The sequence below is a fragment of the Cavia porcellus genome, unplaced genomic scaffold (assembly GCF_034190915.1).
Source record: "Cavia porcellus strain 051 isolate PalLab524CR breed Dunkin Hartley unplaced genomic scaffold, mCavPor4.1 scaffold_4, whole genome shotgun sequence".
Classification (NCBI taxonomy): Eukaryota; Metazoa; Chordata; class Mammalia; order Rodentia; family Caviidae; genus Cavia; species Cavia porcellus.
The window spans coordinates 61136111-61152043 of record NW_026947487.1 but is presented as its reverse complement, the minus strand read 5'-3'; the positions used below and the strand labels follow the sequence as shown (position 1 = coordinate 61152043).

The 15933-nt window shown below is 50.9% G+C and overlaps 1 protein-coding gene across 1 annotated transcript in view; it reads left to right on the top strand.

Moving 5' to 3' along the window:
- Window positions 1–29: 29 nt before the first annotated feature.
- Window positions 30–15933, top strand: part of Adcy7 (adenylate cyclase 7) — a 52711-nt gene continuing 36807 nt past the window's right edge. The window contains exon 1 of the mRNA XM_013141364.3: window positions 30–169. The gene's annotated coding sequence lies outside the window, so the exon portion shown is untranslated. The remainder of the gene's footprint in view (window positions 170–15933) is intronic.

Genomic DNA, 15933 nt, shown 5'->3' with positions numbered 1-15933 from the left:
ACGGGCGTTCCTGCAGGGCGGGGGAGGTCTGGAGCAGCAGCAGCGGCGAGAGTTTGCTAGAAAGTGTCTCCCGGCGGGGCCGCGCGGGTGCTCCCCGGGCACGTGCGCGTGGACCCGGGCCGAGGACTCGAGTGCGGGTGCGGTCGCTCCCGGCGCTGGAGGCGGATCGGTGCGTTCTCGCTTTGCGGGCCGAGCGGGGCGGACGCCGGTACCGGGCTGGGCAGGGAGGCCAGTGGGGGGCGCCGTCGCCCGCTGCGCCCTTCCCCCTCGCGGCGACCCGGGCTGCGGTGCGGGCAGAGGCCCCCCGAGTCGCGGGCGGGGCGCGGCGGGGTGTCTGTGGGTCTCCCTCGCGCGGTGGGACGTGGCCTGGGGCGCCCCCCGAGAGCCCCTCTAGGTGGGGGCGCGGGGCGCGGACACCCGCCGCCAGCGGGGCCGGGATTGCGGATCTTCTCCCCGCCTTGCGGCCTCTGCCACGTCGGGTCTGGGCTTCTCAGACCCCTGCATCCCCTTCCGCCCTCCGGCACTGCCGAAGAGGCCCCCCGACCTCCGCTTTCCGGGTGACAGGACGGACGCCAGAGAAGGACAGGGTCCCGGGGGCCGGCGATGGTGCCTTCAGATTCCTTCCTGGGAGGACCTGGCTCATGGGGACAGAGGGGTGGGGGCTTTGTTGCTGGGGCCAGGATAGGCTGTTGGCATTGCCCTGGGAAGAAAGTCCAGGAGGACAAGGCGAGGGGGTTGGGAGTGGAGCAGTCACCTCAGAAGGGGCCAGGTACTGGAGTTCGGCCAAGCACAGCCCCTCCTTGGGTTTCCACCGTGTGAGAAAGACTAGGCAAAGGTACCCACCCACCCTCCTTTCTCAGGGTGGCTTGCAGCTGTTCTCTCTCTTAAAACCCCAAAAATGTTGCTTCTGAGTCCTCAAGCCAAGCCTGGAAACGAGAGTGTGGATCCACGCAGAAGCAGCGTTTAAGATGAATTCAGGCTCCTCACTGGTGGGATGCGGCCCTAAGGTGATGCCAGGCAGAAGGAAGAATGAGTGGCCAATAGCACTGCCATGGGCAGGCCCTTTGGCTCAGTCAGTCTCTGGCTTCAGTCAAGGTAGATCCCTCACAGGAGGCAGGGAGCAGAGAAGCTGGGAGCTGTGACCCCAGGTATGTGTGCAGGCCCCACAGCAGTGGTGGCCCGGCCCTGGAGAGCAAGCTGGGATCACAGGTGCAGGCAGGATGCTGCTTAGAGCTCCCTCTTCTGATGATAGGAGTCCAAGACCCTTGGCCCTGGACCTTCTTTTCCCTTGAGGCCCTTGGGCTTTTGAGAGGGGGTGCTTCTTGGCTTTCTACAGAGGAGGCTATGGAGAGGTGGGACCTGTCAGGCCCTTCCAAGGGTCTTCAGTTTCCAAGACTCCTGAATATCCCTTGTGTGGGTTGGTTATGAAGTAGGCAGGGCTGAAACGATCAGCCCTATATACACATGGGAAGACTGAGGTCATCTGAAGCCTGGAGCTGGGACTAGGCCTGACCTTCAGATCTTCTGTCCTGTTCTGATGGAAGGTAGAGTCTTCCCTGGGCCAGTTAAATCCCTCTCTGAGGGGCAGAATACATTGATTAACCCCTACCTGCCCATCTGCCGTTTTTTCTGTTTCTGCCCCATACCTTAGAGGCCCTTTGGGGTTTTGTCTCTGACCCCCACCTCCTGATCCCATTCTTCTGCAGCTGGGCACAAGAACTGCTGGTAGTTGCCTAGCTGAATCCAGCAAGGGGCACTCAGGTGGGCCTGCCTGTGTCACCCAGAAGTGAGGTAAGGGTGGCCCTGCTCTCAAAGGCCATTGGCTGATAGGGGCGACAGAATACACCTTGACCACAAACCCTCACACAGCCGGTGGGCCAGGCTGTAAAGCACTGGGTGGGGGGTTTTATGGGGTATCTTTGGGGGAGTTTGTTGACAGATCATTCTCTTACTCATGCTTTTTATATTTTCAAAATGTCTACAATGGGGAAGAAAAGCAAAGCCTTTTGTGTTTGTTTTGGTAAATTTTCAATCCTTCTGCCCTGGCACCTGGACTTCAGTTTGCAGATGAAGACTGGAGCCAGATGCAGCTTCTAGATTCAATAAAGAGGATCAAGAGACAAGGTCCCAGAGCTGTGAGACATCTTGGGACCAATTAGTCTCACTTACCCTAACAGAGTGGCCTGGCAGGCTGGCAGAGGGTGCCCTGAGTGGCTGATGCCTACATTCCATAGGCTGTCACTTTGGGCCTGCTGTACTTGTGGCTCAGACTGTTAGAAAGCGATCTGATGGGCCCAGCCCTGAGGCTGCTCAGAGGATGGATGGGGATCCAGGGGTGATGGCCAGCCCCCTTCTGGAGGCACCAGGTCAGTGCAATGTCGCCGAGGTTATCATTGGTTTCTAGGCCCCGAGCTATTGCTGTTTGGGAGCCACAGCTGCTGGGCACTGGACTCATGGGGTGGAGGCCATGGCCGCAAGGGGCAGGGACTGCTTCACCTGTAGGCTGGGCTCTGGGCAGTGGCCCAAGGACTCGTGCTGAGGGCTGTTTGTGACATCAGCCTGCAGGTTCTTCTTCCTGTTCTTCCCAGATCTTGCAGACTAACTAAGTGCTTGGCTGTTGCTTCTTCCTGTCACCCCTTGCTCCACTGTAGCCCTGCTGTGTGTCTTAGAAAGTGCTCAGGGCCCTCTTGGACAACTGGCCTCAGTGTTCCCTCCAGCCATGGTGGGCTGGGATGTGTGGCCTGGGACTCTTAGGACTTGATGCTTTGTCTCTGGGGCTTTCACCCTTTTCTGCCTTTGGGCATCTGTGGGCCTGGATGTTCCTTTAAGAGGAGAGAAAGCAGGCATTTCTGGCCCCAGCCCTCCCTGGCCCTCTCCGTGCCCTAGTTTGCATGGTGGCGGGTAGCTCCTCTCTACCTGAGCACATTCTTTATCTGGAAATGGCTACATGGAGCCCACAAGGTGGGGGTAGTGGGCATCTGGCCAGGGCCAGTGCCAGGTGCGGTGAGCTGGCAGCAGAAGGCCCAGCCAGTGTGTGCACCAGGGGGTCTTCAGTGAATGACCACCTGCTGAGTGAGGTGGCTTACATGGCATCCCCAGTGTGCAGAGGGAGCCTGTTTTCAGTCATCAGGACAAAGGCTGCTGGACAGGAGCATAGGCTCAAGAGGTTGCTCCTGGGCTTGAGCCCCAGCTCCGTTCTTCCTAGCTGTGCATCAGCCTCTAATCCCCAGTACTATAAAACAAAGGAGCAAGCAAACAGACCCAAACTTCTCAGATTTCTAGTTTCCTTTGCAGTCTTCTTCCCAGAGAGTTCCGTCTTCACTTTGCCCCAATCTGCACCTGCACAGCTGGCCTTTGTCCCCTGCTGGTTTCTGAGGGCTCTTATCTGCTGTTTTAGGGAGCAACTGCATGGTACCAGACTCCACAACTCGGGGTCTGGGCTCGTCCGTGCAGAGGGGCTGCATTGCACCTCCTCTGTTCAGCTGCTTTTCCAGTCCCCATGGCGGGGAGCAGGGCCTGGGGTGGGGGGAGGGGGCCACCAGGGAGAAGACAGTGAGAGCTGAGGCTCTGAGGCTCCAGCCTGCTGTGTTGTGTCCCGTTCCTAGTTTTCTCTGCCTCCTGCTGTAGTGCTGAACTGTGCGCTCGGTTCTCAGATAGGGATGTGGGGTTGCCGATCACCCCTTGAGAAGGCCTAGCAGGAGCTCAGAGTCTTGAATGGCTGTATGTTGGTGGGCAGTCAGTTTTCTTTGAGCCTCTGTTTATTCTCTGTGAGATGGGGTTACAGATTCCACCCTCAGGCGGGGTGGTTGGAAAGATTGTTGGCCTCTGCCTGTGACGCCGTGATGGTGGCTTTGTCTCAGTGTCTGTCTCTGGTGCTGCCCTTTTCCCACAGTCTGGCTGTGGGGTCATTAGGAAGTGGATGAGCAGGGGCTGGAAAAGGGGAACCCTGTGTGTAGGGTTGGGGTGCCTGGCTTACTGATTCTGGGGATATGCCTTTAAATTCCCACCTCACAGGGTGGAGGAACTCAGGGAGGATGGCCCTGGAGCTCAGATGGCTAGTTTGGGTGTTTGGTGGGACATGTGGGAATCTGCTCTCCTTGCAGCCTGGCAACAGCAGTGCTGGGACAAGAAGCTGGACTTTGGCACCCAGGTCAAGGCTCTGAGACATATTTCCGGGAGGAGGAGAAAATTATTTCTTTTCTCATTTTTAGCTGGTTTTAATAATTACAGAAATTACTTGCATTTGATTGTTGAAAAATCAGAAAAGCAAGCAGCTAAGGGGAAAACTTAGGATCTGTGCTCTTTGAGGCAGACCTTCGGCAGTGGTATGTAGGATCCCAGAGGATTTTTTTGTGGCTAGTTTGCAGTAGCACAGAGGGAACCCAAGGCCTTGTGCATGCTGGATGGATGCTCTACTGCTGAGCTGCACCCCCAGCCCCAGTGACTTTTTTTAATGTATGGTAACAAAAACAGAATTGAAGATCACAACAACTTTTGTTATTATCCTCTAAAGAGAGTTTTATCTATTGTAGACTTTGCGTGGAGTTGAGGGTCAAGAAAATTTGAGGTGTTCTCAGATGGACATCAGGATCGGCCCCATGTGCCATCCCAGAGGGAATGGATTAACTTCTCTGTGCCCTGTAGCTGGACTGAGATTGTTTCCATCATTTCTGCAGTTAGAGTGCTGGATCTAGCAGCTGGTAGCTAAGTCTTCTTATGCATTGGCGATTCTCTTTTTAGGGTCCATTTCTTGGCTTTGTGGTGCCCCTTTACTGCATCCAGACTGGATATGGGTTTGTGGTGGGACTGTGTCTGGGAGTGGGGAGGTTCCAGGCGCCTGCTGAGAACTTTCTACCCAGCAGTAAAATCTTCGGTGGTCAGCAGACAGGACAGGGAGGACTGCCCAACCCTGAGGAAGGCTCTGCCAGGAGAGGTGTGGAGACGCTGCAGTCCACCGCCCAGGCTGGCCCTCGAAGCTTCTGAGTCCCTGTGGGTTTGGCAGGAGGTGGGTGAAGAATGTGACCCCCATGCTCCTCTACTGGGTGACAGAGGAGATGGGCCTGGGCGCCTCCTTCGCTTACACCAGGAAGGTCTTGGAGGCTGCAGGGAGGCCAGTGGGTCAGGCTGCCCGCCGTGTGTCTTCCCCTGCCAGGAGCAGCACTGAGGCTGGTTCTGCGGTACTGGCTCTGGGACCCTGGTGAGTCACCCTCCACACATTCCTCATCTTTAGGAAGGGGTTGGATGTGGCCTTTTCACTCTGTGTCACTTAGATGAGACAACAGATGTAGGCGATTTTACAGGAACAGCATTTCAACATTTTGGTATGGAAAATTGAATTGCTTACGGAGGAAGGGAGAATAGTGTGTTTACTGCTCCAGCTCCAACAGCATCCTGCTCCTGACCAGCCTGGAGTCACCCTTGCAGCCACACACTTTCCCCTCTGCAGCACAGGAGTCCGCTTCATTCACAAAAATGAGCATTGACTCTTAAAACCACATGCAGTCACCAAAACAAACAAACAAACAAACCAAAACTGTTAGAACTGATAAACTAATACAGTAAAGTTGCATGATATAGGATCAATGTACAAAAATCGAGAGAGTTTCTATATACTAACAATGAACTGTCCCTGTCCAGACATGACATTTTAAAAGAATGCCATTTATAATAGCATCAAAACACAAAATATTTAGAAATATAACCAAGGATATGGAAGACCTATGTACTGAAAATAATAAAACATTGATAAAAGAAATTGAAGACACACACAAATGGAAAGATATCCCGTATTCATGGGCTGGGAGAACTAATATTGTTAATTGTAATATATAGAGCAATCTACATATTCAATACAATTCCTAGTAACATTTTTCACAGAAATAGAAAAAATAATCCTAAAATTCATGTAAAATCACAAGAGACCTCCAAGGAGCCAAAGCAATCTTCAGCAAAAAAGCAGAAAGCATTACACTACTTGATTTCTCCCTCTCTTTTTCTTTTTTTGAGACAAGCAGTTCAGGCTGGCCTTAAATTCACTATGTAAACTAGGCTGGCCTCAAACTCCAGAAATCCTCCTGTCTCAGCGTCCTGAGTGCTGGGATTACAGGCATGCACCACCATGCCAGACTACACTACTTGATTTCAAACTATGCTACAACAGTATAGTAATTAAAGCAACAAAGTACTCATGTTAAATAGACACATTGACCAATGGAACAGGATATAAAGTGCAGAAATGAACTCAAGCATTTGTGATTGATTTTCAACAGAGTTGCCAAGAATACACAATGGGAAAAAAGGCTACATTTATTCAATAAATGATATTGAGAAAACTAGATCTCCATAGAAGGAAGAATGAAATTAGACCTTTGTCTCGTGCTATATAGGGAGATCAGCTCAAATGAAGACTTTAACATAAGACCTGAAACTGTAAATATAGCTACTAGAAGGAAACATAAAGAGCAAAAACTCCACAGCACTGATCTGTACAGTGATTTTTTTTATTTCACTCCAGAAGCTCTGCTGACAAAAGCAAAAATAGACAAATAGGATTATGTCAAACTGAAAAGCTTTTGCACAGGAAGGGAGATCAATTGACAAAATGAACAGACAGTCTATGAATTGGAGGGAAATATTTATGCAAGTCAAACCTTTGATATAGAGTTAGTATTCAGAATATACAAAGAATGGAAATAATAGTAGGATAACAAATAGCTCAATTAAAAATCAGAAAGGACTTGGGTCAACAGGTATCAAAAACAGACTTACAAATGGCCAACAGGTGTATGGAAAAATGCCTGAGGTCGCTATTTACCAGGAAAATACAAATTAAAACCACCGTGAGCTATCTTCTCACCTGTCAGGATGGCTGTTAACGGTAAAGGTAAGTTGTTGGTGAGGGTGTGGAGGGAATGGAACCCTTGCACAAATGTAAATTAGTACAGCTATTATTAAAAACTAAAGGGAAATAAGGAAACTAAGAGCTATTATAAGGTCCAACAGTATCACTTCAGCTGGATTGAAATCAGTAGATTAAAGACTGGTGTGCACACCCACACCCACTGCAGCACCATTCATAAGAGCGAAGATATGGACACAACTTAAGTGTCTGTCAGCTGCTGAATGGATAAAGAGGTTGTGATACCTATGTACAATGGAATGCTGTTTAGCCTTTAAAAAGAAAGGAGTTCCCAAGCACATGATGAACCTGGAAGGAACTTCGCTAAATAAAACAAGGCAAGCACAGAAGGCCCAATACCACATGCCCTCACTTACACGTGGAATAGAAAACGATAGAATCCAGAAGTGCAGGTAGAATGGCCTTCACTAGACTCTAGGGTGGGAGGCGGAGACACCGGTCAGCGGAACAGGGAGACTGAGTGAACCACACTTCCCTTCACTCAGCTGCAGGCAGCAGCGCCCTGGTGATCATCCATGGTAAGCTTAGGAAGCTGGGATACCAGAGGCAGAGACTGTTCCAAAACCAGTGAGAAATAGGCACCTGGAATCAGGGGTGTCTGATCACAGGGGGAGGCACCTGAAGTTAGAAGTGCCTGACCCTTTGAATACAGGGACCCTGGGTGGGTAGAGGCTCCTCAGAGGCCCGTGGAGAATTCCTCTCCCTTCTGCCCATTCCTGCTGCCATCCTGCGATCTTCAATAAATGTATCTACTTACTACCAGGTATATGCATGGCCATTCTTGTTGCAAGAAACTTGGAGTACTGTGGCCCATTCAACTGCAATGGGTACAAAGTTTCAGTAAGTGGGAGGAATAAGTTTCAGAGGTCTATGGCACAGCATGGTGACTGTTGTTAATAACCTATGTTAAGAGAAAAAATATTAGTATATTTTCACAAAGAAAAAGACGGCGTGTATCTGAGATGATAGACTTGCTGAGTAGCTTGATCCTGTGGTACCATGTTGTGTACAGAATGGTAACATCACTTAGTACTCCAGAAATACCTACGGCTACCTTGGCCAATTTGCAGTACGATAACACACACACACACACACACACACACACACACACACACACACTCTCACACACACAATATTAACACCACACATAAACACTGGTAATAAGAGCACAACCATTCCTTCAGTCTCTGTATTTCCAAATCTTGAACCTGGGGTGCTGGGATTACAGGTGTGTGCCACCGCCCTGGCTGCAATGCCTCTGAAGTCCGTTGTGGCGTTGACACTGTATTCTCCAGCCTCTCCTGCATGTGTGTGTGTGCAGCTGCGTCTCTTCCCCTGCTGGTCAGCTTCCTACCCAGCGTCAGTGTTTCTCATCCCTGCATCCTGGGAGGAGGCTGTGTCTGGGTGTGCTCTGTTTTGACTTTTGCACATGCACAGACGCATGTTAAAGACAGCATCGCTCGCTTTCGGAAGGCTTGCACTGTTCGTGTCTTCTGGTGTACTGTTGGCAGCTGGGCTGTCCCATAGTTTAAACTTTTTTTCCTGGCAGTACTGAGGATTGAGCCCAGGGCCTTTGCACTGGCCTTTTAAACTTGTTTTCTTCAAAATAGGATCTTGCTAAATTTCCCAGGCTTGGCGTATACTCATGATCCTTCTGCCTGAGCTTCCCAAAGTGCTGGGATCACAGGTTTGCACCTCCACACTGCAGCTAACACAAACCTTGGATTTTTACTCTGCCACAGGTGGTGCTGAGGTTTGGTGCTGGCTGGAGAACGCCTAATCTTTTTCCTTTTTCCCTTTTCAGCTTTTACTTCATTGTTTTTTCTTCCTTTGTCTTCATTGGGTAGTGCTTTCATTAGAGAAAAATTGAAAAACAAGACCCAAGGGGCTGGGGGTTTAGCTCAGCGGCATAAGCACCTGCCTTGCAAGCAGGTGGTTGTGAGTTCGATCCCCGGTACCAATAGAAATGAAAAAGACAAAAAAAAAAAAAAAAAAAAAAAAAAAAAACAAGACCCAAACAAAAAGAAAGTTGAATTAAAACTGCTGAATTCTGTTGTCTGGGGTTACCTGCTGAGATTTGGGGTATTGTTTGATTGTCTCCCAGGGGCTGGGGCTGGGACCCAGGACCTGTGCCCTCTGGGCGCCTGCACTGCACTCCCAGCTCTGTGCTCAGTCCTCGCTTCGTGGCATCTCTATCAGCCCATTCCTGAGACCCGCTGAACGGGGTGGCGTCTTCCTCCCTGCCCTTCCTCTGTCACAGCAGGCTGGGTGCAGGGAAAGACAGGCAGCTGCTGGCAGGATCCAGCTGCTAAGTTTTTCAAAGGAAATAAGGCCTGTCAGTTGGCAGGGCTGTGTCTTCCACATCTGTTCGTTCTGCATTCTCTGCTGTTACTCAACACGTTGACCCCAGCTGCCCCCTGCCTTCTGCAAAGCCCTGGCCTGGCCTGCCAGAGATAGGACCTGGGTCAGGGGCCTGGCCCTTCCCTTGGACAGCTGTGCCATGTGCTGTTGCAGGGGGCAACCTTCCCTTCCGGCTTGGGAGCTGGCCCAGGCAGCTCATTAGATTTCTACCCAGGAGGTCCAGTGGTTACAGGGAACCGAGTCTGATGGCAGAGGTGCAGGTAAGAACCTGTTTACTTGGCGAGCCTGTGGGCTCTCTGAGGCCACCATTAGGACCATCACTGAGCTGAGGCACTCATGAGTTGTCACTGGTTGCATGTCCTTAAGTCTCTTCCCTTCTGGAAGAGCATTGCTCTATGCCAGTCTTGGAGGGCATGACCCTGGGCATCGCCTGGAAAAGAAAGGGTTCGCTGCAGTCCCGAGCTCAAGCCAGGAGGAGAGGAGGGTGGAGGAGGTGCACGAATGTGCTGGAATGATCTAAGAGGGCTGAATGACGGGACCACAAGGCTCTCTCTGCCTGGGGTGTAGAGGAGCTGGGCCTGAGGCTGGCACTGCGTCCTGTTCCGTTCTTTCCAGGTGGGTGAGACTTGAGGGAGATTCTTGCTCTGGATGTGCAGAGTGGGTTCCAGGCTTCTGTTTTGTATTCTTCTAGGAGAATCTGGGTTTGTTGTCATTGTCTTTTGAGACAGGATCTCTATGTAGTTCAGGCTGGCCTTGAACTCATTGTGTAGCTGGGGTAGCCTTGAACACTTGGTAATCCTCCTGCCTCAGCCTCCCTAGTGCTGGGAAAACAGGCGTGAGTCACCACACCTGGCTGAGAATCTCGGTTTCAGTTAATTTGGCAGATTCATCCTGAGGGCCTCTTGACTCCCTGGTGCTCAGGGATTCACCCCCTACATGGTGGGCCTGATGAAAGAGAAAGCAGGATGCTTGGTTGCTCCTGAACAGGCAGGAGTGCTGCACGAGAAAAGAAGTTAGTTCGGTTTCTTTGAGCTGCTGGTGTCTGAAGCTGTATCTCAACCCACGGGAAGCAGAGAAGGGGGACCTAGTGGTTACCGTGAGTAAAGGGGGAGAACTGGATCCAGGGACTCCGATGGTGCCATGAAGGCTCTAGTTCTCTCTCCACCCTGTCTTAACTTCACGTTTAGGCAAGTTCTCACACACAGTGGGCATATTTATAATCTACTGGTGCATACAAGATTACTCCCTTTATCTCACAATTTCTGTAGATCAGCAATTCAGGTGGCTCTGGCTTAGAGACCCTGCCGAGACTGCTGTCAGGAAGCAAGATAAGTGCGGGCACCAGAGGCTCCCTGGTGTGGGGGATCTGCTGCAGGGTGGCCGTGTCGCGTGGGTGGCAGGGTGGTGTTGGCTGTAGGCGGAGGCCTCAGCTCCTCACCACCTTGGCGTTTCCACAGGGCCGAGTGTGCTCATGGTGTCTGAGGGGCTGATCCGGCAGAGCAAGGTGGAAGCCTCCCTGCAGGTCACGCATCACATACACCATGTTTTATGGTCACATAGATGGCGTGAGACATGAGCAGCGGGGGCAAAGGTGGCCCAGCAACTCCCATTCGTCACACCTTCTTTTATAGACATAGTAGTTGTTACTGCGAAGTTGTTTCACTGCGTACCGATGTGACGCTTTTTCCTGCGTGCATATAGTATACTTTCATCACATCCTCCTCCCTGTCACCCGCCCTTGTTCTCTCCTCTCACCCTGTTCTCCTACTACCCTGTCAACTCTCATATCATCTTTGTGCATGTGCTGTTTTCTGTTTTTTTTTTTATTCTCCATATTAAGGAGAATATGAAATATTTGTCTTTTTTTGAGTTTGGCTTGTTTTGCCTAACATAATTTACTGTTCAATCCATTGTCCTGCAGGCTACATTTCATTCTTCTTGGATTTCAAAACAAGACAGAAGAAAATATTGCATATTGCTATCTTCTTAACAGATGCTCAGACTACCAGCCTTAGGCCTGCAAAGTCAATCAAACAATACAAGGATTAAGTTGTTTTTGTACCTTAGTTGCTATCAACTCAGCCTGTCCTCCAAATCAGCCAGGCGCTTACAGGGTGTGGGGTGGGAGTGAGAGTAAGGTGGTGGGTGGGGTGCTCCTGTCTCCCAGCCTGTGCTCCAGCTGGCTCATGGGAAGGGCGAATTGGCTTCTTGTTACTCCTCCCAGGCCCAGCATGGCTTCTGCCAACTCACAGGAAGGGCAAATTGGCTTCCTTGATTTCATTCTTCTTCTTCTTTTTTTTTTTTTTGGTAGCAGGGATCGAACTCACAACCTTGTGCTTGCCAGGTAGGCGTTTATGCCACTGAACTAAATCCCCGGCCCAGTTTCATTCTTCTTTATAGCTGAATATCCATTGTGCATATATGTGGCATTTCTCTCATCCATCCTTTTCTTCCTCCTCTTATTTATTTATTTTTTTTTTGGTACTGGAGATTGAACCCAGAGCCTTTGTACTGAGCTCTATGCCCAACACTGTTCTATTCTGAGACAGGCTATCACTAAGTTGTTAAATTGCCCAGGCCTGGCTCCAATTTTTGACCCCCCAGCCTCCCAGAGTTTCTGGGGTTACAGGTGTGCACCACCACACTTGGCTTTGTGTGATACATTTTCTTTGTCCATTCATCTGTGGGTGGGCACCCAGGCTGGTTCCCTGTCTTAGCTATTGTGAATTTTGCCTCAGTGAACCTAGGTATGCAGGTGTCCCTGTGGTGTAACTTTCGTTATTTTGGGAATACACCCAGGAGTGGTACAGCTAGGTTAATGGTAGTTGCATTTTCAGTTTTTTGAGGAACCAAGGAGAGCTCTTCTCCCACATAGTCACAATAAAAGCCCCGAGCTTTCTCAGTGGCCCACCATCAGCCCTGTGCCCATTCCTCTCTGCCTGTCCCTGGAGGGCTGGGGCTGCTTCCCATGCCTGCTACAGAAAGAGGTTCACACCGTGTGTTCTCTACAGAAAGGCCACTGGAGTCAGGGGTGCTGGGCCACCAGGAAGGTTTCCTGGAAGAATTGACGTCTGTCCCCGTGTGCACAGATCCCTGTGCCGTGAGCTGCAGAGACCCCTTGGCTGGGGCGGGAAACACCTCCCTCCTTACACCCCAGCCCCTGCAGAAAGTTTGAAACATGCCCTAAGTTTGGCTTCTTCTGGTGGGACCAGAGCTCCACCTCTGTGTCTGTGCTGGGGCCTGGGCTGTGCGCTCGGTGTGTAGCATTTGTCCCTTGACTGACTGACAGTGTTGTCCACCTTGCTTTTGCTGCAGTTCTGTTCCTCTCTCAGCAGGAGGAGGTCTGCTTCCCTGAGCTAGTTCCATATGTTGGTGAGACCTTGTTCCCAGCCCAAGACACTGCATGACTGTTCGTTGTTTTCAAATCACTTTTGGGTCCTTGGCCCCAGGGAGGAGGGTGGAGTCATTTCCTGAGTCAGGAAAGGATCGGGGGCCTAGAGCATGCAGAGCCCCGTATTCCCTGTCCCAGATGCTTTCAAACCCTGAGGCCACCTCCTTCCAGGGAGATCAAGGAGAGATGGAAGCCAGGCATGGTGGTGCATGCCTGTAATCCCAGAATTCAGGAGGCTGAGGCAGAAGGATCTCCTTGAGTTCAGGTCCAGCCTAGGCTACATAGTGGGTTCAAGGCCAGCCTGAACTACATAGTGAGATCCTGTCTCAATAAACCAAAAGGAAAGATGGAGAGTTTGCTCAGAAAACTGGGGAGAACAACATGCCAGGACTTGGCGAGCTAGGGGACAGACCCTTCCCACTCCCACAGAGGGCTCAAGTACGTGAAGACCTCAGGTCAGGCCATGGAGTCAGGTAGAGGTGAGACTAAATCCTGACTCGGCCTTTCTTAACAGCATGTGCTTGAGCAAGTGACTGGGTCCCCCTGAGCCTCAGCTTCCTTTTCTATAGAGGAGATGGCAGCGTGGATGGGGAGTCACCACAGTCTGCACATGTGAGGTCTCAGTGCACCATGCACACTGAGCGCAGGAGTGCTAGCTCTGCAAAGCCGACCCATGGCGGGTGTGAGGCATAGGGTATTGGGTGCACTGGGGCCTGGGCAAGGTGTGGCGTGTGTCAGGGAACATGTGACCACTGTGTCCTCCGAGGTGTAAGGTGGGAAGGAGGCTCCTCGGTTATTGAATGGCCAGTTTACTGTCACACAGCTGTGCAGTCAGCTATGCGTGGTCCAGAGCACCTTGAGTGCCTGACGGTGGGGAGTACCCTCCTGCAATCAGCTGCTCTGTGTCTTCCTCAGGCTGCCACCACACACTGCTGCTGGGGCCGTCTGTGCTCCCACCCATCACTCCAACCCCAGCCTCTGCTGGCCCCTTCTTCTCTCCCTGCCCCTCTCACCAGCTCATCTCCTCACTCCCGCCTTAGCCAACTCAGGTTGGGTTCTTGCCTGCTGGCTCAGAGGCAACTCACTGTGTTTTCCCACAGTGTACTAAGCACCTAGCACCATGCCCTACTGAATAAAAGACTGGGTCAGTGCCCATCAGAAACAGATGTATAATTTACATTCAGTCATCTGCACTAATGTTAAGGAAACACAGTCACGAGCTTTCTTCTGTACACACCCATGTTGCTGGCACCAGACTGAGCCACAGAATCTCTTGGGCCTCTAGAAGATCTCTGAGTCCCTTCCAGTCAGGAGCCTCCCTAACGGTAACTCCTGGATCTTTCTTCTCCTTTTCCTCCTCGGCCCCCTGCCTTTCTGCCTTTCTCTTCTCCCTTCCCTCCTTTCCTTTCTTTCCCCACTTCCTGTCCTTTCCTCCTCTTGGGGATGGAGCCCAGGGCCTTCACACTGATCTAAATCCCAGGGCTTTAAATTTTTTTAATTTTAAGGCAAGCCTTTGCTGAATCTCTTACGTGGTCCAGGCAGGGCCTGAACTTTCAGTGCGCCAGCCTCCGCCTCCCTGAGTGCTGGGATCACAGGCATGTGCCACAGTGCCTGAAAGATGGGTCTTTTCTGAAGTTTCGTGTAAATGGAACCCATGAATGTGCTCTTTGCTGTCTGTCCTCTCATTCTTGATGCCTTGGTCCATATCTTTGTGCGTTTGTTTAACCGTAATCCATTCTTTTTTATTACTGAGTAATTTTCCAGCATGTGAATCTGTGAAAAACCTGTTTATCCATTTAACTGCTGGCAGGACATTTGGACTGTTTCTGGTTTGATGGTTGTGATCAAAACTGAACACTTGGATGCAAGCCTTTCAGTGACATTCACACCCACTTCTGGGTAAACACTTAAGTGTGGATGGCTGAGCTGCAGGGCAAGTGTGTGTTTAGCTGTGGTCCACAGGCCAGATGGTTTTTCAACATGGTAGCTCCGTTCTGCGTTCTAGCCAGCTACGTTTGAGGACTGAAGTCGCTCCGCATCCCTGTCAGGACTTGGCATTTTCCTTTTAATTTAGCTATCCTAGGATGATAGAATCTTGGTGTGCTTTTAATTTGCTAATAAGTAATGCTATTGAGTATTTTTTTCAGGTGTTTATTGATCCTTTTGGTATCTGCATGGTTGAAGTACTTGTTTAAGTTTTTGCACATCTTTTTTGTTTGTTTGAGACACAGCCTTGCTGTGTTTCCTTGGTTGGCCTGAAAACTCGGGGCACTAGTGGTCCCCTTGAAGCTGTGTCCAGCTGTTGTCCATCTTTTAGTTGGACTGGCTTTTTTCTTTTCTTATTGATTTGTGGGTGATCTTTATATATTCTGGAGAGGAGTCTTGTCAGTGGTGTGTGTTTGAATATCTTCTTCTTGTCTGTGGCTCGCCTTATCCCCTCTCAGTGATGTCTGTTCCCTCCCTGCTTTGGATACCTAGGACCAGGAGACTGTGCCTTAAGGAGAGACTAAGTGACCAAGCTCCAGGAGGGCCCCACTCCCTCCCTGCTGTGGCTTCTGCAGCGGGCTAGAACCCTGTGTGACTCCTATGCCTCTCTAAATCAGATGTTGGATTTAAGCCCTGTTAAGCCCCAGTATGGAGCTTGGCACCAAAAGCATACCCACTGTGTTCAGTCTAGATGCCCATTCTGTGGCTTGCTGGCACTGGGCATCTGGGACACAGCTCCTGATGGTGCAGCCACTCTCTAAGAAGGCAGGGTAGCAAGGGAACTGTGAGGGGAGAGAGTGCAGAGACTGCAAGACCTTGAATAGCAATGACTGACTGTAAACCTAGGAGGGGACGGAGGGTCTTGAGTTTGAGGCCTGCCCGAGCTGATAGCAAGTTCAAGGCCAGCCTGGATTAAGCTATATAGCAAGACTGTGTCTTGGGAGGGAAGGAAGAAAGAAGATAATGAAGGCAGGGAGAGTAGGTGAGAGGGAGCAGAGGAGACAGAAAGGAAAGAAGGCACAGGAAGAAAAGGAAGGAAAAAAGAATTGGACACCAGGACCCAGGCCACCTGCTCAGAGGCTGTGCCACCCCAGCCAGGCCGAGGCTTCCTCTTCTGTCTTGGCAGTTTCCAGCCTGTCCCGGTTTGCTCTCCCTGCTGAGCTCCCCGTGACTTCAGCAAAATAGAAGGGGAGCTGGTGCTGGATTCCCGGCCTCATGATCTGGGGTGCTAGGTTCCAGGGGCTTCAACTGTTTAGAATAAAAACTCCAATTGCAA